The 25,327-nt window shown below is 38.4% G+C and overlaps 1 long non-coding RNA gene across 1 annotated transcript in view; it reads left to right on the top strand.

Moving 5' to 3' along the window:
* The window catches only part of LOC142826828 (uncharacterized), a 70,429-nt gene extending 45,369 nt beyond the window's left edge, over positions 1–25,060 (top strand). Inside the window, exon 3 of the long non-coding RNA XR_012901086.1 lies at positions 24,024–25,060. This is a non-coding gene — a long non-coding RNA (uncharacterized LOC142826828). The remainder of the gene's footprint in view (positions 1–24,023) is intronic.
* Positions 25,061–25,327: the final 267 nt, after the last annotated feature.

The following is a 25,327-nucleotide window of genomic DNA, read 5'->3' as shown; positions in this document are numbered from 1 at the left end:
TTGCTTAAAAATGTTCACCCAGGTGATTAAAAAAATTTTTTTTTTTGTATTATCATTTGCTTGTGTTAATTCTTCTGAGAGTGTAGTGATTATCTAGCTTCACCCACAAAGTTATTATTGGAGCAGTTGATGAACTGAAAGAGGTATACCACCTCTTATCATTGGTAGGTGTGGGATCCATTGATCTTGAAAGGTATGTGGTAATATATTTTGATCATTGTTGCAGTGAAACTATGTCTGTATGTTTTGCATCTGTTGTTCTGGCAGGATCTGGTGTACCTCTGAGTTTGTGTGTGCTGGTCTATGCGGAGCTTGCTTCTGAAAGTGAATTTGAAGAGGTTGGAGAAAGGGGGTGTTTGAAAGCCGTAAGAGGGGGCTCAGAAAATATTTCTTTTAGGATGGAGTCCCCATCAAGTATGTATTGTTGTAGTTTGATATGCTGTATGGGTTCCAGTGCGGACAACTGGGGGGGAAGGGGGATTTAAAAAAAATACAAAGCTGGTTCTGGTGGGGTATTTGCGTGGACCATTACATAAGAACATAAGAATGGCCATACTGGGTAAGGCCAAAGGTCCATCTAGGCCAGTAGCCTGTATCCTGACAGTGGCCAGCGCCAGGTGCCCCAGAGGGGGTGGACCGAAGACAATGATCAAGTGATTTGTCTCGTGCCATCCATCTCCAGCTTTGGACAAACAGAGGCCAGGGACATCATTTCTATTCCCTGGCTAATAGCCTTTTATTGACCTAACCTCTATGAAATTATCTAGCTTCTCTTTAAACTCTGTTATAGGCCTAACCTTCACAGCCTCCTCTGGCAAGGAGTTCCACAGGTTGACTATGCACTGCGTGAAGAAGAACTTTCTTTTATTAGTTTTAAACCTGTTACCCATTAATTTCATTTGGTGTCCTCTAGTTCTTCTATTTTGGGAACTAATAAATAACTTTTCTTTATTCACCCTCTCCACACCACTCATGATTTTATATACCTCTATCACATTGGTCACCAACCAGTAGATCGGGATCTACTGGTAGATCTTGCAGCCTCTGATAGGTGATCCTGACCGGTTTGGCCAAGAGGCTATCAAGTGCTGGCACTTCAGCTGCCCCTTCCCCCTATTGCTGCACATCTCCTGCTCTTTGCCTTGGAGCTGCCTCCTCCCACCCCCAGGAGCCTCCTGCTTGCTACGCAGGGCAGGAGAGGAAGAAGAGGGGTGCTGATGTCAAGGTGCCCCCTCTTCTACCCTGTATCCTATCTCCACAGAGCAGGGTGGGGGGCACAGCAGGACATGGGAGGAAGTTCACTGGCTGTTTTGGGGAGTAGTGCAGGGCCAGGGCAGGGGTGAGTTTTAGCCCCACTGCACCACCACCCAGGAGCCACCTGAGGTAAGTGGTGCCCAGTTGGAGCCCACATCCTGAAACACTACCCCAGTCATGAACCCCCCTCCTGTATCCCAAGCCCCTTCCCTCGTCCTGAGCACCCCTGCATCCAAACCTCCTCCCAGAACCTGCACCAATCCCTCTCTGGCACCCCAACTGGAATCCCTCTCTGGTACCCCAACTGCCTGCCCCAAGCTCAGCTCAGAGCCCCTCTCACACTCCAAATCCCTTAATCCAAGACAAGAGCCTGCTGCCCCTGCCTGGTGAAGGTGAGGGAAGATGGAGTGAGGAGGGGTGAGGCCTTGAAGAAGGAGCACAAAGGAGGCGGGGCAAGAGTATTTGGGTTTGAGGTAGATTTTGGATTGTACTTCAATTAAAAAAGTGATATCATGCTTTAAAAGGGTTGAAGACCACTGCTCTATCATATCCCCCCTCAGTCTCTTTCTAAACTGAAAAGTCCTAGTCACTTTAGTCTCTCTTCATATGGAACTCATTCCAAACCCCTAATCATTTTAGTTGCCCTTTTCTGAACCCTTTCCAAGGCCAAAATATCTTTTTTGAGGTGAGGAGACCACATCTGTACACAGTATTCAAGATATGGGCATACCATAGTTTTATATAGGGGCAGTAAGATATTCTGGGTCTTATTTTTATCCCTTTCTTAATAATTCCTTACATACTATTTGCCTTTTTGACCGCCGCTGCACTCTGTGTGGAAGTTTTCAGAGAACTATCCACGATAACTCCAAGATCTCTTTCCTGATTTTTCGTAGCCAAATTAGCCCCCATCATACTATACATATAGTTTGGGTTATTATTTTACCAATGTGCATTACTTTACACTTATCCACATTAAATTTCATTTGCCATTTTGTTGCCCAATCACTCAGTTTGGTGAGACCACTCAGTTTTGGAGTCCCTGACAGTCTGCTTCTGTCTTGACTATCTTAAACAGTTTGGTATCATCCGCAAACTTTACCACCTCGCTGCTTGCCCCTTTCTCCAGATCATTTATGAATAAGTTGAAAAGGATTGGTCCCAGGACTGACCCTTGGGGGACACCACTAGTTACCCCTCTCCATTCCAAAAATTTACCATTTATTCCTACCCTTTGTTTCCTGTTTTTTAACCAGTTCTCAATCCATGAAAGGACCTTCCCTCTTATCCCATGACAAGAGCCTTTGGTGAGGTACCTTGTCAAAGACTTACTGAAAATCTAAGTATACTATATCTACTGGATCCCCCTTGTCTGCATGTTTGTTAACTCCTTCAAATAACTCTAATAGATTAGTAAGACATGATTTCCCTTTACAGAAACCATGTTGACTTCTGTCCAACAAATTATGTTCTTCTACGTGCCTGACAATTTTATTCTTTACAATTGTTTCAACTAATTTGCCCGGTACTGAAGTTAGACTTACTGGTCTGTAATTGCCAGGATCGCCTCTAGAGCCCTTTTTAAATATTGGTGTCACATTATCTATCTTCCAGTCATTAGGTATGGAAGCCGATTTAAAGGATAGGTTACAAACCACTGATAATAGTTCAGCAATTTCCCAATTGAGTTCTATTAGAACCCTTGGATGAACACCATCCGGTCCCGGTGATTTGTTAACGTTAAGCTTTTCTATTTGTTCCAAAGCCTCCTCTAATGACACTTCAATCCGGGACAGTTTCTCAGATTCATCACCCACAAAGGATGGCACAGATTTGGGAATCTCCCAAATTCTATTACATAATGGAATTTACTTTTTTGATGGAATGTACTTGTTGAATGAAAGTGGTTCTGAGTATATTACGAGATACATCCCAAACATTCCTGATATGAGTGCCTGGCTGTAGATAACAGATTTCTTGCTGTGTTTGAGGTGGTTAGTGGATTTATAAATGTTGGTGTGCTTATCTATAATTGTCTATAGACTGCATTTGTTGAAATCTAACATGGTGTCGAGGAAGTGGTTGCTAGCGTGTTTTAAAGAGAGTTTAATGGATGGGTGGTTGTTGAAGTTGTGATGTAAATCTTTGAAGAATTTTATCATCTGGCCAAAATATCATTGATGTGTCTCTGATTGATTCTGTGATGTATTTGACCAGAAATTCTTCTTCACTGTGGCCTTAAAGAAGTTGGCATTTGGCTGTTCCCATGGTCTGGACAAACCGTTTCATCATTATCTAGTAACTGGCTTTCAAGGGCTGTATAGTTGTCCTCTCAGCTGTGGTGATTGTGTTGGATGTGATGTGTGGTAAAGATTTCATAGTCAATTTATTTTCCTGAAGCAATCAATGTAATGATCAAGAGCATGGTTTTGTGCACTCTGTAGCATCTAGTCAGGTGATTCATTTTTCTTAGGATTGTGGGTGGGAACGTGGTTATTGCGAGTGATATCATCATTGTTGTGAAATAGTTCTTTGAGGCAGAGTCAGTAGAAAAATTCTTCTAGTTTTCCACAGGTTAGTATGGTATCGAGTTTGGGGGGAGGGGCAGAAGTTCAGTCTACTAAAGAGTACAGATAATCCAGGTTCAGTCTTGATAAACTGATGATGTGCAAGTGTCATGTATTCTCTAAGCAGTGTCTGTGGGTACCACGGTTTCTCCAGAAGATGGTATTTTATGAGTTGGGAGTAGTTTCAGTTGGTTCCATTCTTTGCTTTTGTGTTGGATGGCTGTAATCAGGTTATTTTGATATTTGTTTCTGATTTCTTGCATGATTTCCAGGTAACTTTCCTGATCTATTTCCTTGTAGTGTATGGGAGGGAACATGTGATGATTTCTTGTTTGAGGTGGTTCCTTCTGGAATAGGTGAGATGCAGTAAGTGGCTCCTTAGTTTTTTTTCTGAAGTCCATGTGCAGAACTGTTCAGCATATTTGGGGGAATAGATGGTGAGACCTCTGGGGACTATGTTTTTTTTTTCTTGCTTTGGCTCAGAAAACAGATGTTTCTGTGAAGTTTTGCTGCTTTTTTCTTCATTTTTTTTTACATTTACACAACAGTGTATCACCTGTGGGTGAACACCTTTTAGAAAACAATCGCTCTCTATGTGACATCAGTCCTCATCCACAAAGGAAATCTTTCGGAAGAGAAGTGTCTGGCCATGCATGGGATGATCGCAGTGAGGCTGTCCATTTTGGAAGTGACATTGCATAGCAAAATCTGTAACAGCTCAGTCATTTGATGAGTGCCAAGTCATCTGTTAGTCAATGTTTGTTCCCTTTAAAAGTGGTCAGAGTAGGCCGACCAAAAATATTTGGCAAAAATTTAGCCCTCCATAGAGGAGTTTTTCTGTGTATTGGCCACAGCCATGTCTTTACCATATGAAATTCCACACCCTGGTCCTGAGGTTAGAATTGCTGAACCAGTTTGAGTTCTGAGAAAAAGTTGTATGTTTCATAGGCATATAGCTCAGAGGTCCTTCTTCATTGTGCACAGACCCACTATGTTTATGGCAGCGCCTCCTACGGAGATAGAGGGGATGATCTGAGCTTGTAGACTGGAAATTCCTTAGATCACCTCACTTGTATCTCTGAGAGCATATCTACTTTCCAATGAGGATGTGTAATTCTCTGCTCAGGTGAATGTACAGGCACTAGCACTGTTTGAGTTAGCATGTTAAAAATAGCACTGTGATCCTGGTGGCATGGGTGATAGCAAAAGCTATCTCCCCAAAGTACATACCAAGGATCACGGAAGGAGCTGTATTTAGTGCAGCTAGCCTGAGTCACTGTCTACACAGGTATTTTTAGTACCTGCTGTGACCACACAGGTTTTGTGATCACCCTAGCCTGATCAACCTATGTTGGGAAATGCATCTTCCCACTGCAGTGAGGATGTACCCTGACTTTTCTCCATAATAAAAACATTTAGAATATACCCAATAATTTCTGCTCCAAGACAGGTGGGGTTTGAATGTCAGTGAAAATTGTGTATCCATAACAGGCTTTGAAAAATTTAGCCTACTAGCCTGGCCTTGTATCCTTTGTCTCATTAAAATATTTATTATATATTTTGCTGATCTGAAGAGGAAAAGACAAATACAAACAAAATTGCTATCTTCACTTAAGGAATCTTTAGTTGTGAACTCATTTTGCTGTGGCATTATTTTAAGATTATTGTACCGGCTATGAATGTTTGTTGTCTGACTTGAAGATGCACAATGTAAGATTAAAAATCATTGTGTTTTTTTTTCTAAAAATGCTTTATTTCTGCTATTGTGTTTGGAATACAGCTAGATAATAATTGATTCTGTGACAGGGATTGGCTAATTTGCCAACACTATAGTATAAAACACATTTATACAGTCAATTACACCCAAGTGCATGGCCTATTTGCTTTATAATTTCATAAACTTGCCAGCAATTTAAATAAAAAAGTTCCATTAAATTATCATATCATGTGATGGAATGATATTTCCAAGTATATTAAACCATGTGTGTTCAGCCAGAATTAATTAAATATTATTACTTTTTTCTTATTAACACATTGAACCTACCCTTCTTATTCGTGACTAGAAATAGAAGGCTATTAGTGAACAAAGTAAACTTAAGGGCAAAGTTTAAACATTTTCCTGAGGATGTTTCATTAAGATCCCTAGTTCTTTTGTTTAAACATTTGCTCATGGTAAACGTACTTGTATTATGAAAATATTTTGTTCCTAGATATGAATACTGGAAAAGTTTAAGGAGCCACTTTAATGATATTATTGAGTCATTTAAAACAGACCTTATCTGATCTTATTTTTAACCCATCCTGATAATGAACTATTGAAATAATTCAGAGTATATTCAGATTCAGTGTTTGTTTCAGACTTCATTTTTATTTGTGATCATGATTTGATAGGCTTGCTTGCCCCTTGTAGGAAAAAGTAAATATTGAAGATACTGGCATGGCAGTTATCTTAAATGTTCCATCTCTCCACTGCCAAATAAAATAAAACAAAGCAGGGTTAAATACCTGTTTTATATTAAATAAATTAACGAGACCATCATGTGGAAGTTTGTTAATATTACAGCATTGAGCAATGAAAGCTGACCTTTTTTTATCACACCTATTTCATCTCCTACAAGGTAATACGTAAAGGGGTCAACTGATTTGCCATCTGCCAACCTTACTGAATAATACTATATATATATATATATATATATATATATATATATATATATATATATATAAAACCCTCACCACTACACATAACTTGCTCTATGCAGGTGTTAAGATTTCACATACTGTCTGCACTCTTGTGGCTTGTACTCACAAGGGATCATTTTAGGGAGGGCTTTATCTTCTTATTTTGTAAAGACTTTTAGAAAACCCCAAATTTAAAACATGCAGCTTTATAATTACTAGAGTGCATTTAGTTTAATAAGATAGTGCATATGAAAGTGGATAAGCATATCTTTAACAGCAGTCTACCAGGAATCAGCAGAAATAATTACCATCAAGATTTAATTATGTCAGACAAGAGTATCTGTCCTGAATAACAGTGTAGACAGTAGAAATTGGCATTGCTGCATTTTTATATTCTAACTTGCTCCCTGTATACTTTTGTTAAACATAGTGTTAGCTATTCTGCTGTGACTGACTTTAAATTTAGGTAATTGAACATGTCAAAGCAATGAAGAGAATTATACGTGATAGGAAAAATGAGAGAAGAAAAACTTTTAGAAGAATTTGTCCTGATTCTCCTCTCTGTACAAAAGTATAAATCAGGAGAAACTGTCACTAAAGTCAGTGGATATGCCTTAGTTTAAAAAAAAAAAAAGTGGAATAAGTGAGATTAGAATAAGGCATCTAGATATAACCATATGATCCTCTCCCCTGGCTTATTCCTCACCTCTTCACATTTTCAGTTTTCCTTGTGAGATTATCTTTGGGAATCACTTTTAAAAAAAATTAAGTTGTGATGAGATTTCTCTTTTTTATTAAAACTTTCTCGAAATCATCTCCGCACTTAGAATCACTCTCCTTTATGTTGATGCCAAGCTGAAAAATGTGAGGTTTTTGATTATTCAAGAGACTGGTGTTTTTGAGAGAGGCAAATCTGTAATCTGAGTAAATATTACACACTATTATTAAAAAAGGGGAAAACAAAACAAAATTGTACTGGAGTTAATTAAGGCTACAAGAAAAAGCTTGCTTTTATTGGCAATTTTTTTAAAAAAAAATTGTAACAAGAATTAAAAATTAAGAGGATGGTTGGCAGCAATATTGATATGCTAATGGATAAACATGCTAATTTAGAAAAAAAACTAATCAGCAAAGACATTACTAATGGAAATGTACTGGAAAATGGCTAATGCTGTATGCAAACCTGGTATCTGCAGTATTAAAAACTCCTCATTTTATATTTATAATTGTAACTTGAAAGCTAAGCTTTGATCTTCTCTCTGTTTTGCTTCAGTTAAGATTTAAAGACATTTCAACTGACCTGGCCTGGTACCATGAAACCTGCTCAGTCACTCTATAATTATACAACTTAAATTACACATTCTGTTGACTAACACAAGAACTAAAATCTAGCATGTTTTATGTTTAATTTACCAATATCTGCAAACAAAGAAGAGTCCCTTCAAATTAAAAACTGTACATGAGAAAGGCACAAGTCTACTTACCTAATTTAGGGTGTGGTTGTGGCTTTCTCTGCTAAATTAATGTTCTGTATCTCTTATCTCAATATATGAGTGTGTGATGAAGCAACATGTGAGCACAAGGTTATGATGTTCAAAAGCACTCAGTAATGGCCTGACTCAGTTGCTACTGAAGTAAATGGATTTCAGTGGGAGCAGAGCTAGGCCAACATTAAGCTTTTGAAAATCATCCCCCACACGTGTGTCCCATTCTTTTCTAAGAATGACATGAGACCAGCCTGCAAACACTTGGGTACCTGATGAACATTAATGAAGTGCCAGACACTGTTGTGCTGACACAACGGCTACGTCTAGACTGGCATAATTTTCCGCAAATGCTTTTAATGGAAAAGTTTTCCGTTAAAAGTATTTGCGGAAAAGAGCGTCTAGATTGGCACGGACGCTTTTGCGCAAAAGCACTTTTTGCGGAAAACCATTGTGGCAATCTAGATGTGGCTTTGGGCAAGAAAGCCCCAATCGCCATTTTCACCATTGGGGCTTTTTTGCGCAAAACAGTTTTTAGCTGTCTACACTGGCCCTCTTGCGCAAAAGCATTTGCGCAAGAGGGCCTTTTCCCGTGTGGGAGCAGCATAGTATTTGCGCAAGAACACTGACAATCTTACATTAGATCGTCAGTGTTCTTGCAGAAATTCAAGCGGCCAGTGTAGACAGCTGGCAAGTTTTTCCGCAAAAGCAATTGCTTTTGCGGAAAAACTTGCCAGACGATTTTGCGGAAAAACTTGCCAGTCTAGACGCAGACAACATGAATAATTCAATGCCCTTATTGATGGTTGTATTTTCCAGAAAAGCTTCCACTTTATCCTCTTTCATATCTCTCCTTTAGAATCATTTCTGTTACTTTTCCAAAAAAGCATTACCAGTTGACAAATGACAAGACAGTTAGTGTGTGAAGACTTATGTAATATACTTTACTTGCTTTACTGTTACACTATCCTTCCTTCTTTAGCTTCCCATTCACATTTGTTTGTCTCACCCACTAGTGATATTTTGTGTACTCTGCTCTTTTCACTGTAAAGTGCCCAGTAGTGGGATCGTGAGCCTTGATTGGTTGCAGTGCAATAGAAGTAATAATAAATGCTGATTCTCCAGGACTGGAACATCAGACTGGAGACAACATACTCTGGGGTGGTATTTTTTTTTGAAAGGATGTGTTTCATATTATAAAACTGATGAAGTAAAGGGCAAAGCTCAAATAGTCAAGGTTTAGTTTGTCACCCCCTCACAGTTTGTATACTTGAAATCCATCTAAAATTGGAAACCTTTTCTCCTGCCCCTCATGATTCCTCCCAACCAAATTTTTCTTTATCTTTCTCTGCTCAGCTACCCTTACTGTGCTTTTCTCTCCCAGTAATCTCTTCCTAGTTGTCTTACTCTATATCCAGTGACACCCATCCTGTCCCTTTTCATCCTTTCTTCCATCAGTTTCCACTAGTTCTGCCCTTCTTTGCTGACCGTCCTGCTGTAACTTCATGGAATACTTTACTATAAATTCAGTGCTTTGTAACTAGAGAGGTCTTCAGGGTTAACCTTAGATGGAGAATTCTGGATTTCTTCTCCAAAAGCAGGAGACCCTGCCACTTGCAATAAAGGAGCTGAAAATTTTAGTACTAGCAGAATTTCCCAGTTTTTAAGGCAAATAGAAGGCAATCTAGGCATAAAGCATGTGACTAGGTTTGGTATTATGTCTGACTGTAGTATAGATATGCATACACTTTACAGTATCAAATATCCTGCAAGGTCTCAATGAGTACAGGTTGGACCTCCCTGGTCCAGCATGCTCGGTACTGACTAGTCCCAGATGAGGGATTTTGCTGAAGCAGGGGAGGTCATATTTGCCTCCCCCCTTTACCAGTCCCCTGCCCCAGCCCTGGACTAGATACTGACCAGCTCCTTGCCTCCTGTCACCAGCCCTGCTGCCCTGCCATTTCTCCCACCCCCCACTTCCCTGCTAAGCTGGGAAGCCCAGCTCCAACCCAGTTTCCAGTACGCTGGGCTCCTGGTCCTGCCAGGGACTCCATGGGCTACAGCCACACCAGGAAGCCCATCTGAGTCACTCCAAGTAGCCCAGCTGCGAGAAGCCAGCCACCAGCCCTCCATTGATGTTGCTGAATCAGAAAGTCCCAGTTTACAGAGGTTCAACTTTTAGTAGATCTTGTCCAACACCAGTTTCTGAAATAATTTTTGAAGAACCGGTGGTTGGAGGCTCAAATGAGGTTCAAAACCCCATGGTTTTGTTTTTGAGGCACTGATGTTGAAACAACATATATGCTCATTTAAAAGGTCTCATTTCTATGATCCTCTGTCTCCAACACAACATCCTAATTACACTATCCCTGACCCATCCAGGTATGATTACCACTTTCAAGGGCCACCTCCCTGTTTCTTGTGCTTTATCAGCCTATCTGGTGGAAAGGTGTCAGGTGGCCATTTCCATCTTCTCTTCAGCATTTTCCAGGCAGTACAACTGCCCTCCTCAATCCAAAGAGTATGAGGAAGGTTACCACTAAGCATGCAATCATATAGTCCCATAAGAAAGAACTCCTTCCTCTCCTGTTGTGGGAAGCATGTCTCTAAAGGGATGTCTACTTGAGAGAATAAAACTTGCCGCTCTTAAATTAAATTTAGTTACATTTGTGAAAACATCTGTGTGGGTATTCTTATTTCAGAGTGAATGTGACATAAAATTATCAGTGTTATCCCAAAGAGCTATTTCAGCACTAAGGGAAGGTTAAAATAATAATTGGCAATTAATATAATAATAATTTATAGTAAATTATTACCATCATATTCAATATAACCATGTTTCCTTCAGCTCACGTATATGGACGTCCCCAAACAAAGTGATTTTAATCACAGAGAGCCAAATTAATTTGTGGTGTGAAACTCCACTCCCCATCTTGTACTAATGTAACTTAGTGTATGATTTCTTAAAAGATGAGCAAAATATTAAATCTCCTGTAAACATGTGTTTATTGTAGTAAACCAGTGGAATAAATTATTCTTTAAATCTTCAGTTTATTATTTTACCAACACACAACTTTATTCACTTTACCTTATTCAAACTTTTCTGACTAAAATGGTTTTTGAGACAGACCATTAATCAAACTCACATCTAGTAGATTAACTGATTTAATATTTTACCAAAGAACATCATATTTCATTTACTGTAATATTATAATAAATTACCCAAATGGTGTGTGGAAAGGTTTTAGATTTGGGGGATGAAAACCTCTACAATGATTGTATATAACATTAGAGTTTCTAACTTCTTAATTATTCTTTAACAAGAGTTTTTTTAAAGAAATCAGTACCTTTTCTCCTTTTTATAGAGGGATTACTGTATTTTAGTTTACAGAAAACACTGTTTATAGAAAGACCGTCACAATGGTAGCTAATGTAGAAGCAGTTTTGAAATATTCTCTTTTCTCCCAGAAAGCAATTCTGATTGAGAGCTGTAAGACTTGAAATATTCTCTTTTCTCCCAGAAAGCAATTCTGATTGAGAGCTGTAAGACTAGATCTTCAGATGGTGTGGCATTATATTATTTACTCTTGCTGAAGAATTGGTCCTGTAAGTTCTATATAACACACATTCCTTCCTGACTCATGGTTTGAATTTCCCCATAGTCCAAATAAACTGTGAAAGTGACTAGATGCAATGCTATTTAATTCTGTAATGCTCTGATTATAGTACACTACCTTGGTAAAGGTTTTCTCCATCAAATGGAAGGGAATTGGGGCATAGCGAAAATACTTTTAAAAAAAATCACTACTGGGTATCATAAAATTCATCACTCTTCACTTAGATTTAGGCAGTGTACAACCACAATGACAGTGTTACAGTAAGAAGGCCTTTGATAGGTGAAGGGATGGAGCTAGTGGGTAAAATGATGGTAGCAGTAAGTGCCGGTATAGGGAGCTGTTTGGACTACTGGTAGAAATTGGCACAGTTCTATTGAAGAGGTACTATTGCAATGTACATCAATTGAGGGTCTGGTTCACTAATTACAACTTGTGTACTGGGCTTGGATATTGAGCTGTGCTGTTAAAAGGAATAAAGTTAGTGGGCCGGTGAGAGGAATTCAGGATCCCACAGATGGTTTGTCAACAGGTACTATAAGGGATAGACTTCTCTGGGCAGAAGAGAGGAGAGAAAAAAAATGAAGATGTTTAGAGGAAGTCCTACTGTTGCTGGCAGGTATCTGCTATAATTTATTCTAAAGGAAGGTTAGAAACTGCTGTTTCTACTTTTGTTAGCCCTGAAATATTTCATATTTGGTCTCTCCACAGAGGTTTGGGTGGGTTTTTTTTGGTTTTCTCTCTATGCTTCAGTTTGCCATTTTTAAAACGAGGGATAAACCTAGTCCTACAGGGAGTAGAGATGAATGTTAGGATAACAAGCGAGGGAGGTTTTGGAATGTATAGGGGCTATGATGAAGTTAAAAACAAATTAAAGAAATGAATTATCAATGGTGCAACATGTCTTAGGATCATTTAAAAATGTTTGCTGTGCAAAGCTCAGTAAAGATGTCACTGAAAATAACTGCATAGGAAATTTAGTTTGGGCCAAATTTGGAGACTAAATTTATTGAGAGGAATTTTATTTTAAGTATTAAGTTTTGATCTTATTTGAAGTACAAATCTGAGCACAAACTTCACTGTAGAATTACTACTAATGTTTCCATAACGAGAATGATTAAAGAATGAATGGCAGCTAAATGATTGTTAAAGAGTTGTTTAACCTAATCAGAGAAAATAAGCCTTGGTGGAATAAAGAGTGTTTATAAACAAGCAAAATATTATCACAAAAATGTATCCTTGATACCCTGCCACATTTCTGAAGGCAGAGGAAATTAGGGGCCTGCTTTTCCTGATACCTGAAAATAGATTTTTGCCATTGGCATTGGTGGAATCTGTATTGGGCTCCAGGTACAGAATTAAGAGTTATGACATCTTTTGTTGGTTCATGTTGTATGAAACTCTGAGCACCATTTCAGCTGAAAAGACACTTTTGTCTTTATCTCATATTTTGTAAGAGAGAGAAAACTATTGAAATAGTGAGTTATATATCACCTCTTAAAACTGTTAAGAGCACATAACTCTCTCTCTAGTCATGTAAGTATTTTAAATAAAAGTTGCTCTTTTTTTTTGGGAGGCAGATTTTCATACTTACAAATTATACCGCTAAAATATATGAAGTACAAATAGCTGAAAGATATTTATGACTTTTACATTGTATTAGGTATTCTAACCTTTTAAAAAGGGAGCATAATTTGAGGATAAAGTGTGCAGGACATGTTATTATTGTTGCATTAATTACAGAGAGGGCTGTCCTTCAGTCCTTCTTTGGAGATGTTCTGTCAGATTTTATGTTAGACAATGCATATAGCATTACTGGAAACTGTGAGAAGATAGTTTTAGAATTTCAAACACAAACAACACTGGAAAATCATTTGTATGCTTGTTTCTTTGTCTCACACATATTGAAAACATTTTTCTTGCCACTAAGTGGCACTGTGTTATTTGCAGTATACTATTCAGATCATTTCAAAAGCCCATTGGGCCAAATGTATCCCTAGTATAATTTCAGTCAAGTCAGTAAAGTTATGTGTGAAATAATTTGGCCCAGAGTTTTACAGACACCTAAATTCTACAGCATTGCTGTAAATTTCCATTGTGTAGGCCAGGATAAAATAAGAATCAGTTAATATTTAATCTTGCAAGCAGCTGACCCTTTCATCTTGTATTTAACTATTTCATTATGATTTTTCCTACCAAATTAGCCTCTATTTAAAAAGGATCATCTTATCTATTTCAGTAGGTCCCTCAGTAAATTCTGATTTAGAAATGGAAGTGCTGTGTGTTCAGAATTCATTCCCATTATTAAAAGAAGAAAAGGAAAAAGGAAAAAAGAAAAAAGAAGAGTACCAACACAAGTGCCTGCAATGAGAAACTTCAATTTAAAAAGAAATGCAAGATGATTTAGTATTTTAAAATGTCCATGTTATTCTACCAAAAATTGTAGACTTGTAAAGAATTTCAGAATGTTCATTTTGTACAGTAGTGTTGATCAATTATGACTTGTTTCTCTGAGTGATAGTTTAAACAAGCTCAGAACCTTAAAACAACTTGATCACTTTAATGTCTGACTCAAATACCTACAGCCCAAAGAACAGAAATATGTATCTAGTTCTACAGTTACTATATGCATTTAAATAGAGTTACCTAGACCAGAGACAAAAGACAACCTTTTCCCTCCTCACATACATATCAAATGCTAAAAGAAAAATGCATTTTTTTTCCTGAGTATTTGTAAATTAACATAGAAAGGAGCATCTTGTATTTATAATTTGTGAGATTTCTTTGAAATTCTGCCTGCAGATCCACGTGCACATTTTCATTGACTTCTCTGGGATTTAGTCATATATACATAAGGGCCAAATTAGGCCCAAAAATTAAGGTAGTAAGAATGACTGTGTGACTAGCCTAAGAATCAAGAGATCTGAATTGTATTTTTCTTCTGCCAAGGAGGCCAGATACCTAGCTTCTGTGTTTTTTTTTTTCATGAAAACAAAATAACAGCAACCAATGCCTTATGATATTCTATAATGATAGACATTGGCACTTCAGTATTGCAAAGCTTAGCCATAAAATTTTGAAACCATGTTGCATTATGTTTTTAATTGGGATCCCTTTTTATAGTAAAATGGGCATAGCTATTTTCTTAGCTCCCACAAATGTTGTGTTGCTTAATTTATTAATGCTCAGAAAGTGCTTTGAGATCTTTGGATTATTATGTGGAAGTGCCATATCTTCTTATAGTTAGCAAACCTCAGTTTACTGATTGTTTGGTTTACTAAATAATGGTAAAGCTAGATATATTTTTCTATATTTAATATTAATCTTTCCTTAAATTTTCTAGTTTTTGCCATGAAGTCCTAAATGGCTGATGCCAGAAATGATATCTCTTTTTAAAAAATGAGGCATAATAGTAACCAATCCAATAACTAACTTCCTAGAACTCTGGAATGTTTTCTCCATGCCAAACACTTATTATAACTTGCTATAAACCTGAGGCTACCAATTTTAATTATTTTTTTCCCCAATATTTTTCAAAACTCACATATGAAAGCTGTGTTGTATGGAATTAACATTCAGAATGCTCTGATAAATGAAGGGTCCCCATCTTTTAACTATTTAATAATAACTCCAATATTGTGAATGGGGGCTGGAAGTAAATGATATTTTTTTTAAAAAAATTAGCTGTATTTAGTGCTTATGAAGAATGTCAGATTGGCATCCCAGAAAATGTTTCTTTTGATCCATAGGACTGGTACAGCACAGATTGTGGACATGGAACTTAGACACACTTTTTTAAAGTAGGATGCACTAACTTTTGGAATAAGCTTGATTTCTTGGCCTTTACATAACTGAGCCTTCTAGTTGAGAATGAGAAAAGATGTCTTTTAATATCAATCATGACGTCTTGTGTTGGATTTCTTTTGGTGACTTATGTACATACTCATTGGGAATTAGAACGAGACCACCAAACAAACCAACAGGAAACTACCAACTTGGACAATATTTGAACTCTTTATCACGATGTGGAAGGTTGGTAGTTATTACTATTTCTCTGAGCTTTCCAGGCCCCAGCACATCATTATTACATGTAAGGGTCAAATTCTGCCCAAAGATATATACACATAACTGCTTTGGACTTCAAACAGAGTTGTCCGATGGTAGATCGTCAAGAAAAAAATGACTAAGTGTAAGAGTTTCTGACCCAATTTCCCAGTGCCTTGTCTTCTAATAATATTAGTGCAGGCAATAAATTTCAGATGTGAGGTACCCAAAATTAGTGACCTAAATCCATATTTAAGCATCTGAAATGAAAGCAGCCTGAATTTTAGAAGTATCCTTCACCCAAGCATGAAAATGTTGGTAATAAAATATTAAACTATAATATTGCAAATAATAAGGGAACAGTTAAGTGGCAGGAAGCCTAAAGGCAACAGGTCACTTAAGAAACACTGTGAATAAATTGTGTTTTGGTCATTTGGGACCTATGGTTTAGTAGTAGATGAGTTGTTCTCTTACTTGCATCTGAACAACCCTATGTGGGTTTCTTTAGGAAATTTGCTTATATGGTGCAAGCTACATGGAGAATCTTGGTGTAACTTTTGAACTGTGCCCTCTCCATGGAAAGAAATATGTCAAATAGGGTATGGAAATGGTGTGCAATCTCCAGATGCTGTGTCATAATTTACCCCCGGATAATCTTGCAAGAGTATCAGTTCCCTTCATGGCTAGGAGGCTCAGTAATGGTAATTCTTTCTGCTCAAAGTCTTATTAGAGTTGTTCCGTCACTTACAGCTTGTTCAGAGTGCAGAAACCTAGTTGTTCACTGACTTAAGCTACTGAAATCTTATTCTATCCACCCAGCATGCTTTACAATAATGCCTGTAAACAGAAACACTGTCTCTGAAATTGCATTTTTAAAGGCATTATGAGTGACAGTTGTGCTACATTTTAGACCTGCTTCTTAAGCTTGGTACTGACATCTGTGTTCACACACCACCTGCTGTTTAAAGATCCCACCATTGCATATGACATTTTCAGTTGATAACCCATTTACTGCGGTGAGTGAAACAAGTGAGGCTCTCTCTTCCCACTGAAGTCATTCTCTCTTTGTCCCTTCTCACTTGTTAAAACACTTGAAAGTTTATTCGTTTAGCTTAAAGCTCCTGCTAAAAATGACCTTGGTAGGCCCTAGATTTATTGCCTTCCCTTGCACCCCTCTCGTTGCCTTTTAAAAATTGTAACCCCCTCATTTGTACTTTTGATTATATTTTAGGTGACTGCATTCACTCTAATTCTGCTATACAGAACCCCACACTTTCCTAAATAAGGAATGACTGCAGGGACCACTTTGTTTGGTCCAATAATGTTATATACTGCCCCTAGCTAAAGCCACTGGGAGTGGCACAACAGAACAAAAGTAAATGCAGTATAGATACCATTCTCTTAAAATAAAAGCATACAAATGATAGAACTGGTCATGCCTATACTGCCTAGAAATTAATATTTTTTCCAGCCCACTCTCAATACAGTTTTAGTTTTGTACTCTCAACAATGACAGCAAGATTAACAAGGAGTCTTATCAGCTTTCACGCATAAGGAATCTAAAAATGTGAGTAAAGATCTCTGGATTTGGTCCATTGTTATCTACTATATATTTTAAAGAGTTTGTGTGTCTGTCTATCTGTGTGTCCGTCCATCTGTGAGTTCATTTAAAGCAAGATCGGGGTTTGCTTGTGCCAGGACAAAGGGATCTGCCTCAAATTCAATTGTTTCTCATAAAATGGAAAGGGGGGAGTCTGATCTGTGGGGCAATTATACTGTGTAATGACCACAGGAGAACAGCAAGGGGCCAGAGATGGAGACTAGGACAACTATAACACCACTGGGCCAGCCATGGGCACGGGTAGAGAAAGGAACAGCTATCTCCTATATATTTCTGTCTGTTTGTGTGTCCGTTTGTCCGTGTGTCTGTCTGTACCCTAGCCTGGGAACATGATCCTGTCCGTTAGCTGTGCCCACTGCAGCTGCAGCAGCCGTGGGCAGGCACTTTTCACCTGGCCCCAAGCTGCTGCAGGGAGAGAGGGCTGAGGGTTGTCCTCTCTCCCCAGGGCAGCCTGCTTACCAAACCCCTCATCCCAGGCCCCACCCTACAGCAACAATTTAAATGAAGAAAAGCAAATGTTGTTTGAATTAAGGACCTGAGCAATGCTGGATAAATCTTCGAGTCATAACTAGTAGTAATAACTGTTAAATAAAAGCAAGACTTGGCTAATTTGTTCTGATCTACCTAACCACATTTTGCCTTCAGGTGTGATATGGGATTGAAGTCATTGGGAGCCATGAGCATACATCTAGAAGCAAATTTAAATTATTCCATTCCAAAGACATATAGGCTGTGTCTAGACTGGCAAGTTTTTCCACAAAATCATCTGCTTTTGCGGAAAAACTTGCCAGCTGTCTACACTGGCCTCTTGAATTTCCGCAAAAGCACTGACGATCTCATGTAAGATTGTCAGTGCTTTTGTGGAAATACTATGCTGCTCCCATTTGGGCAAAAGTCTTTTTCTGAAAAACTTTTGCGCAAAAGGGCCAGTGTAGACAGCAGAGATTTGTTTTCCGCAAAAAAGCCCCGATCACGAAAATGGTGATCAGGGCTTTTTTGTGGAAAAGCGCCTCTAGATTGGCCATGGACGCTTTTCCACAAAAGCACTTTTTGCGGAAAAGCGTCCTGCCAATCTAGACGCGCTTTTCTGAAAATGCTTTTAACGGAAAACTTTTCCGTTAAAAGCATTTCCGGAAAATCATGCCAGTGTAGACGTAGCCATAGGCAGCAAAATGGGGTAAAATGATGGGCCAGGTCCTCTTGTTGTGTGTATATAAGAATAATTCAAAAAGATTTGTGTTTTCACCAGGTGAGGAAAGGGATAGCTCAGTGGTTTGAGCATGGCTCTATTAAACCCAGGATTATAAATTCAACCCTTGTGGAAGCAATTTAGGGATTTGGGGCAAAAATTTGTTAGGGATGGTACTTGATCCTGCTGTGATAGCAGGGGATTAAACTCAATGACCTTTCAAGGTCCTTTCCAGTTCTAGGAGATAGGCAATCTCCATTATAAAAAAAAGACCCCATTTGTGAAAAAATGTCTACTTCCAATATGAAATTTATGATAGTTTTTAAGGGAAGAAATGTTTCAGCACAGAGAAGAGATGATGCCAGGTATTACTTGAGCTTGTTGAGTGGTAGAGGGTGAACTGGTACACCACATAATCTTCGATATTACATCGCATCTCAAACGAAGAACTTTTCCCGCATTTCTGACATGACTGCGTGCTTCAGGCATTATCTCACATCTGCGGTACAACATGCACTTATGCCACCGGTTGTATGTGGTAACAAAAGTTGTACAGAGAATATATTATTTGCTTGCCGAGATTATATATCTCGGAGTGCAGAACGCTAGGTTGCACTAAGTCTGTGAAATACACCAAGGCTTGGAGTTATGCCTGTGATTTACGCAGGCTACAGCCTACACACACCTACAGCTCAACCATACTTACAGAGATCACAGAACCCTAAATAGATAGTGTGGTAACCTAAATATGCAACACCTGGGGTTTTTGCAAGTTTTCTCAAGACTTTTTTAACCATGCTGCTATAGTTTTTTTTTCTTCACTTGACAGGTTGGCTGACCAACATATACATAAAACTGCTAGACATATGCTTATCATTTGTATCTGGGCCTATACCTCCTACACATACCTACATATGCAACAATGACCTACATAGATTCTCACACATGTTGCTTTGCATAATCTGCGTCAGTTTGCAGGTGCTGGTGCACTACTCAATAAAGACTGGATTCTTGATAAACTCATTGTCTTTCAGATCTGTATGTCTGTTTGGATTTGTCTATATGATTTTCAGATACACCAGTATCGAGATCCACTTTCATGTGGGGTGTAGAGAATATGCATACTCCCAGTCACTTACGAGACTGGCTAATGACTTCTGAAACAAAATTAAGCAGGCCTTTGCTATTAGAGCTTTTCACTACAGCTGACAGTGGAAAGCTAAGAAGCTATATACTGGTGTTGTTGAACAAATCATGCAATTTCTATGCAGAAATGCATTACAATGTTATATGTTTTTTTATTTAAAAAAAACCCATTATACAGTTTTGTTAAAATGAAAAGAATTTCTTGTGTACTGATGATTTTACAAGAATTTAAAAGAACAGCTGCTGGCTCTCATCAATCGCTGGCTGGCTAGTGCCCTCCTCATCCTGCAGATTGTGATGAGCTTCAAAAAGATCTCACAAAAGTGAGATTAAGTGACTGGGCAACAAAATGGCAAATGAAATTTAGTGTTGATAAATGTAAAGTAATGCACATTGGAAAAAATAATCCCAGCTATACATACAATATGGTGGGGACTAACTTAGCTACAACTATTCGAAAGAGATCTTGGAGTCATTGTGGAGAGTTCTCTGAAAACATCCATTCAATGTGCAGCAGCAGTCAAAAATGCAAACGGAGTGTTAGGAATAATTAAAAAAGGGATAGAGAATAAGGCAGAGTATAACTTATTGCCAGGAGAGGCCCGCGGCCGACTGTGGCAGCTGGCGCCCCAAGCGGAAGGTGCAATCAGTGCCCCTGCCTGCACGGCCATCAATGGCTATGACATAATCATCGGGCACCTGGGCGCCCCATGACGTCATCATCGGGCGACCCGGGCTGGCGGTGCCCTACGTGACCGCCAAGTCTGCCTAGGCTCACAGACCGCCCCTGCTTATTGCATCTATATAAAATCATGGTACGCCCACATCTTGAATACTGCATACAGATGTGGTCACCTCATCTCAAAAAAGATATATTGCTATGGGAAAAGGTTCAGAAAAGGGCAACAAAAATGAGTAGGGGTTTGGAATGGGTCCCATATAAAAAGAGATTAAAAAGACTGGGAATTTTCATCTTAGAAAAGAGGAGACTAAGGGGGGATATGATAGTGGTCTATAGAATCATGACTGGTATGGAAAAAGTGAATAAGGAAAAGTTATTTGCTTGTTCCCATAAGATAAGAACCAGGGGTCACCAAATGAAATTAATAGGTAGCAGATATAAAACAAACAAAAGGAAGTTTTTCTTCACACATCAGGTCATTGGCCAGTGGAACTCCTTGCCAGAGGATGTTGTGAACACCAGGGCTTTAACAGGGTTCAAGAAAGATCTAGATAAATTCACGGAGGTTAGGTCCATCAATGACGATTAGCCAGGATGGATAGGGATGATGTCCCTAGTCTCTGTCAGAAGCCAGGAATGAGTGACAGGAGACGAAATACTTGTTGATTCATTGTTCTGTTCACTTCCTCTGGGGCATCTGGTAGTGGCCAGTTTTGGAAGATAGGATCCTGGGATAGAGGGACCTTTGGTCTGGCCAAGTATGGCTGTTCTTATGTAATATGAGCACCAGGCCTTACCTTAGCAGGGCCTCCATGACATGCTGAGCCTCATGTTTATCCTCTTACTAATGGAGCGACCTGCATACGCTGCCAAAGTACAGTGCCATTAGATACATCATGACTTACATGAGCATGACAGTGCTTTCCTGCCAACCAGGCTCCATGCTCACGCTTCTATGGCATCTGCATGGGCAACCGGGCCTTCCCTTTATCTCATGCAAAGGGGGGAAGGGACTAGCCGAGTGCTTTCTGGGACATTGGTGACATGAGCTCCTAACTACCTGCTGCAGAGTTTTGGACTCAGCAGACACCATGAGCATAGCTGAGAATGTAAAGCTGCCCATGATGCCTCACTTTCTGAGTCAATGGTAGGCTCCCTAATTGGAGATTCAGACAACATTTGATTCTTCCCCGCAGTGAGGACACAGACCTTCGACTTCGCAAAATCGAGTGGTAGAAAATCGAGCGGTACAAAATCATCCATATTAGATTCGACCTTTCTGAAAGATCCGCGTCTAGACTGGTGCTTTTTTCCGGCAAAGCTCTGAGCCAACAAAAAAGCGGCAGCCATTTTTATGCTAATGAAGCGGGGGAGATTTAAATCCCCGCTTCATTAGCAATTGCGATATGTCTAATTTGCATCCCTTTTACGAAAAAGGGATGCAATCTAGACGTAGCCATACAGAATGAAATATAAAACCCACATTTCTTATAGCAAAAATGTTTTCTTCCAGGCAAGAAATAGTGCTCACTCTAGCTAAACTAGTAGATTCACCAGCCTCTGCATGTTTTATGACTAGAACTTGTCTCGGAGACTAAATGAAAAAAGAATAAGAAACAATTCTCCAAGAGGAGCATTGTTTTCACTTCTGCAGAGCCATAGAAAAAGTGTCAATGAGCAAAATATGCCACCATCTATTGGCAGGGTTGATAAATGTTCCAGCCAACATTCTTTCAGGTGTGCTAGTTAAGTGACAATTCAGCATACTTCATTGCTGTTCCCTGAGACTGTTCTCGAATGTCAATGAATTCAGGTTCACTTTATAAGAAAGATTTTTATTATGGGCTCCAGTGGAGTTGAGAAAAAGAATACAATTGCCTGGTGCCAGATAACAAGCAAAGAGATTAAAAATGAAAACATACTTTATTTACCCAAGAACATTGTTAAGCACAGATTCTTAGCTTCTGCCTAACAAAAATAAATAAAAACTGTCAGTTTGGGCCAAATCCTACTCCCATTAAAATCAATGGGAGTTTGGACCCTATAATGAATGTCAGTTGTCATGTTACATATCTCATTGTGTAAGAGTGATGCTAAAAATAATCTCTGAGTAACCACTAGTAAAATGGATTATTTTCTTGTGCACTGACTATTCCCTTATTTAAAACATTTGCTCCATTTTTGAGATTTAAGATGTCACCTTTCATTGTTTCTGAAACAAGCTGTGTACACTCTGGGTATGTCTACACAGCAAAGTTATTTCGGGATACCAGAGGTACCCCAAAATAGCTACCCACATCTTTTGAACGCATCTGCTATTTCAAAATATACTGGATGCGCTATTTCACCATCCCTGTAAACCTCTTTCTACAAGGCTCAAGGGTTGACTCGAAATAGCGCTGTATTTCAGAATTTGGCACTGTGTAGACAGTGCCAAATGATGAAATAAGCTGTTTTGAAATAAACTCAAAAAAAGCTACTCAATTTGCATAGCGCAAGTTGTGTATCTTTTTTTTGAGTTTTGGGTGCTGTGTAGATGCACTCTGAGAGCCTTCAGCTCATGGGCTATGAGCATTAGAGGCAACATAAAAAATGCATTACTTGACTGTAAATTTGTACGTTTTCAGTGACCAATCTCCCCCCGTGCAAATATTGCATTTCTCTTTACAATAAGGATGTTTTATAATGCCAATATAGTGCTGTAACTCAAGAAGGTGCTGTTGCTCACCTTCTCTTTGTCAGACAACTCCCACTGTATTCTAACAGCATATGTCACAACTCTGTCAAGAATTATTGTTTGAGTATGCCCCATTTGTGTCTATATTTACAAAACAACCCGCTTCTCTTGCAAAGAACCAAGAGCCATGTTAGAATGACCATATTGGATAAAGGTTTCTGTATTGTAAAACAATTCCTTATGGTGCTTCATACTTAGGTTTTGCTTCCTAAATTCTTAATTGCCAATCCTTAACTTATATTGGTATCTGAGGAATAGTGCCTCGCTGTGTTGAAATAACTCTTGAAGCTGTTTCAGTCCATGAGGTTGAAAATATACAATTCCAGGAAAAGGAATATATGATTCCTCAAATGGGGAACAGATGCCTGTAGGAATAGGGGACTTTGTACATTTTTGTAATGACCTCATACAAATCTAAAATATGAAATAAGGGGGAGAGTGTAATATACATGGCACAAGAGAACCCTTAGTATATTTGACTTAGTTATGTGTAGCATATAATTCTGAAACTGACACCTTTTATCTGTGTGTTTTTAAATTGAACAACTTAGATAGTATGCATAGATAGCAGACATCTTCTTTTCAGAGTTGCTGCAGGTTATGCACAGGAAACAAATGCACGGTACTTTCTTAGGAAGACTTTATTTTTGTTCTATCCTAATATAAAATCAGATTGGAAGTAGGTAATTGCTCTTTCTTTATGGGAAAGCCCCACAATTTATAGCCTATATCTTGAACAATATCAATGCCACAGTTTTAGTTAGACTAAAAATGTTCATATTAATATCCTTGTCTTCCTTTCATCAGGACTCTTGCAATTTCCTTCCTCTATGTTGACCAGTGCATATATTTAGGTAAAAGTCTTCTGAGCTTTGACTGCATCTTTACTTTTGTGTCTGTACATTTCTAAGACATTTATGCATATACGACATTCTAAGCATATACGAATGTGAGGTCTTCTTATGTTGTGCACTTACTCTTTTCTTTAGCTGTCTATTTTCTTCAGATATTATACATTATGGAGCTCCCTTGGACTCTTGGGTAATGGCATATATTCTGTAGCATCTCTGATAGGAAAGATGTAGAATTTCCTAAGAACTGAAGAAATCATGTGCTCCAGAGACTATCACAGCAAATGAGACTTAAGATCTGCCTGATGTATAACTACCAAAAATAAGAATGCCTATCAAGTGTCAGTTTGAACTCTGAGACATGTTGGGATTTGTGAAGATTGAATTGGATTGGAAGACTGGATCAGAGAAGAACGAAGCAATCAAGTTGGATTGGAAGGGAGTGTAGAAAAAAAGGAAATGTTATAAGACCCAGCCTTTCAAGGATCAGAACCAACCCTTTTTGAGTTCAACATTCACTGATTAGTAAATTCTTTTAAAATCATTCTGAAGATGAATAAATTCATCACTCATAGCAACTAAAACCAAAGAATGCAAAAGGCCTTGGGCAATAATAATTAATTTCTGAGATACATAGATAGAAAAAAGATTTTACAACTGGCAAGAAAGAAAGTGGTTCCAGTTTTTAGTACAGAAATCAGCTACCAATGCTCTGGATACTAATGAATCACATCAGTGTATTCAAAGGAAAGGACATACATTACCCAGGTCAATTAAAGGTTGCCTATGATAACAAAACAGAAATATTTATGGATTTGAAGAAAATGAAGAAATTTGTTATTATTTTGAATAAAGTCAGAAAGAAAATCTGACCAATGAAATTGGTGAATTGTGGAAATAACTGCTTTTATATAATGTTGATGTTGAAGAATCTGATTGGCCTAATAGTTGGAAATAAGAAAGCAGAACTAAAATTCAGAAGCTTTAAGTGCATTGCTTATAATAAATGTGGATAGCCTGAAAAATCTAAAGGGAGCAAGTCTTTATTCCATGGAGTGCCAGGAACTTTGATGTAAACGTGAAAGGAATGTTCTCCTTCATTCTTTAGGTGATAGATAAGGTGCAGGGGATGGGGGAAGAATGGTCATTTTGCTTTGGGGGCAAAACATCAGCTTTGTAAAAACAGATAATAGCGATGTGCAAAAATAAAGCAGATACATTTGATTATTTTTTTTCTGATAAAACATAATGTAGTGTGTACAATATATGTAAAAAAGATGGCTAAACATTGATAGTTGTTGGGAATCCCTGTTTATTTATTTTTTCATGGACTTTTCCATGGCACTCATCATGGCATCACCTGAGTGCTTTGGAACATTAATGCATTTATTCTCACAAAAGCCCTTAAAATAAAGTGGTATTATCACTCTCATTGTCACAGAGGGGAGCCCCAGACACA

This window comes from Pelodiscus sinensis, chromosome 2 (assembly GCF_049634645.1).
Source record: "Pelodiscus sinensis isolate JC-2024 chromosome 2, ASM4963464v1, whole genome shotgun sequence".
In the NCBI taxonomy this organism is placed as follows: Eukaryota; Metazoa; Chordata; order Testudines; family Trionychidae; genus Pelodiscus; species Pelodiscus sinensis.
Note: the sequence above shows the minus strand (reverse complement) of the source record. Positions and strands in the feature narration are given on the sequence as shown.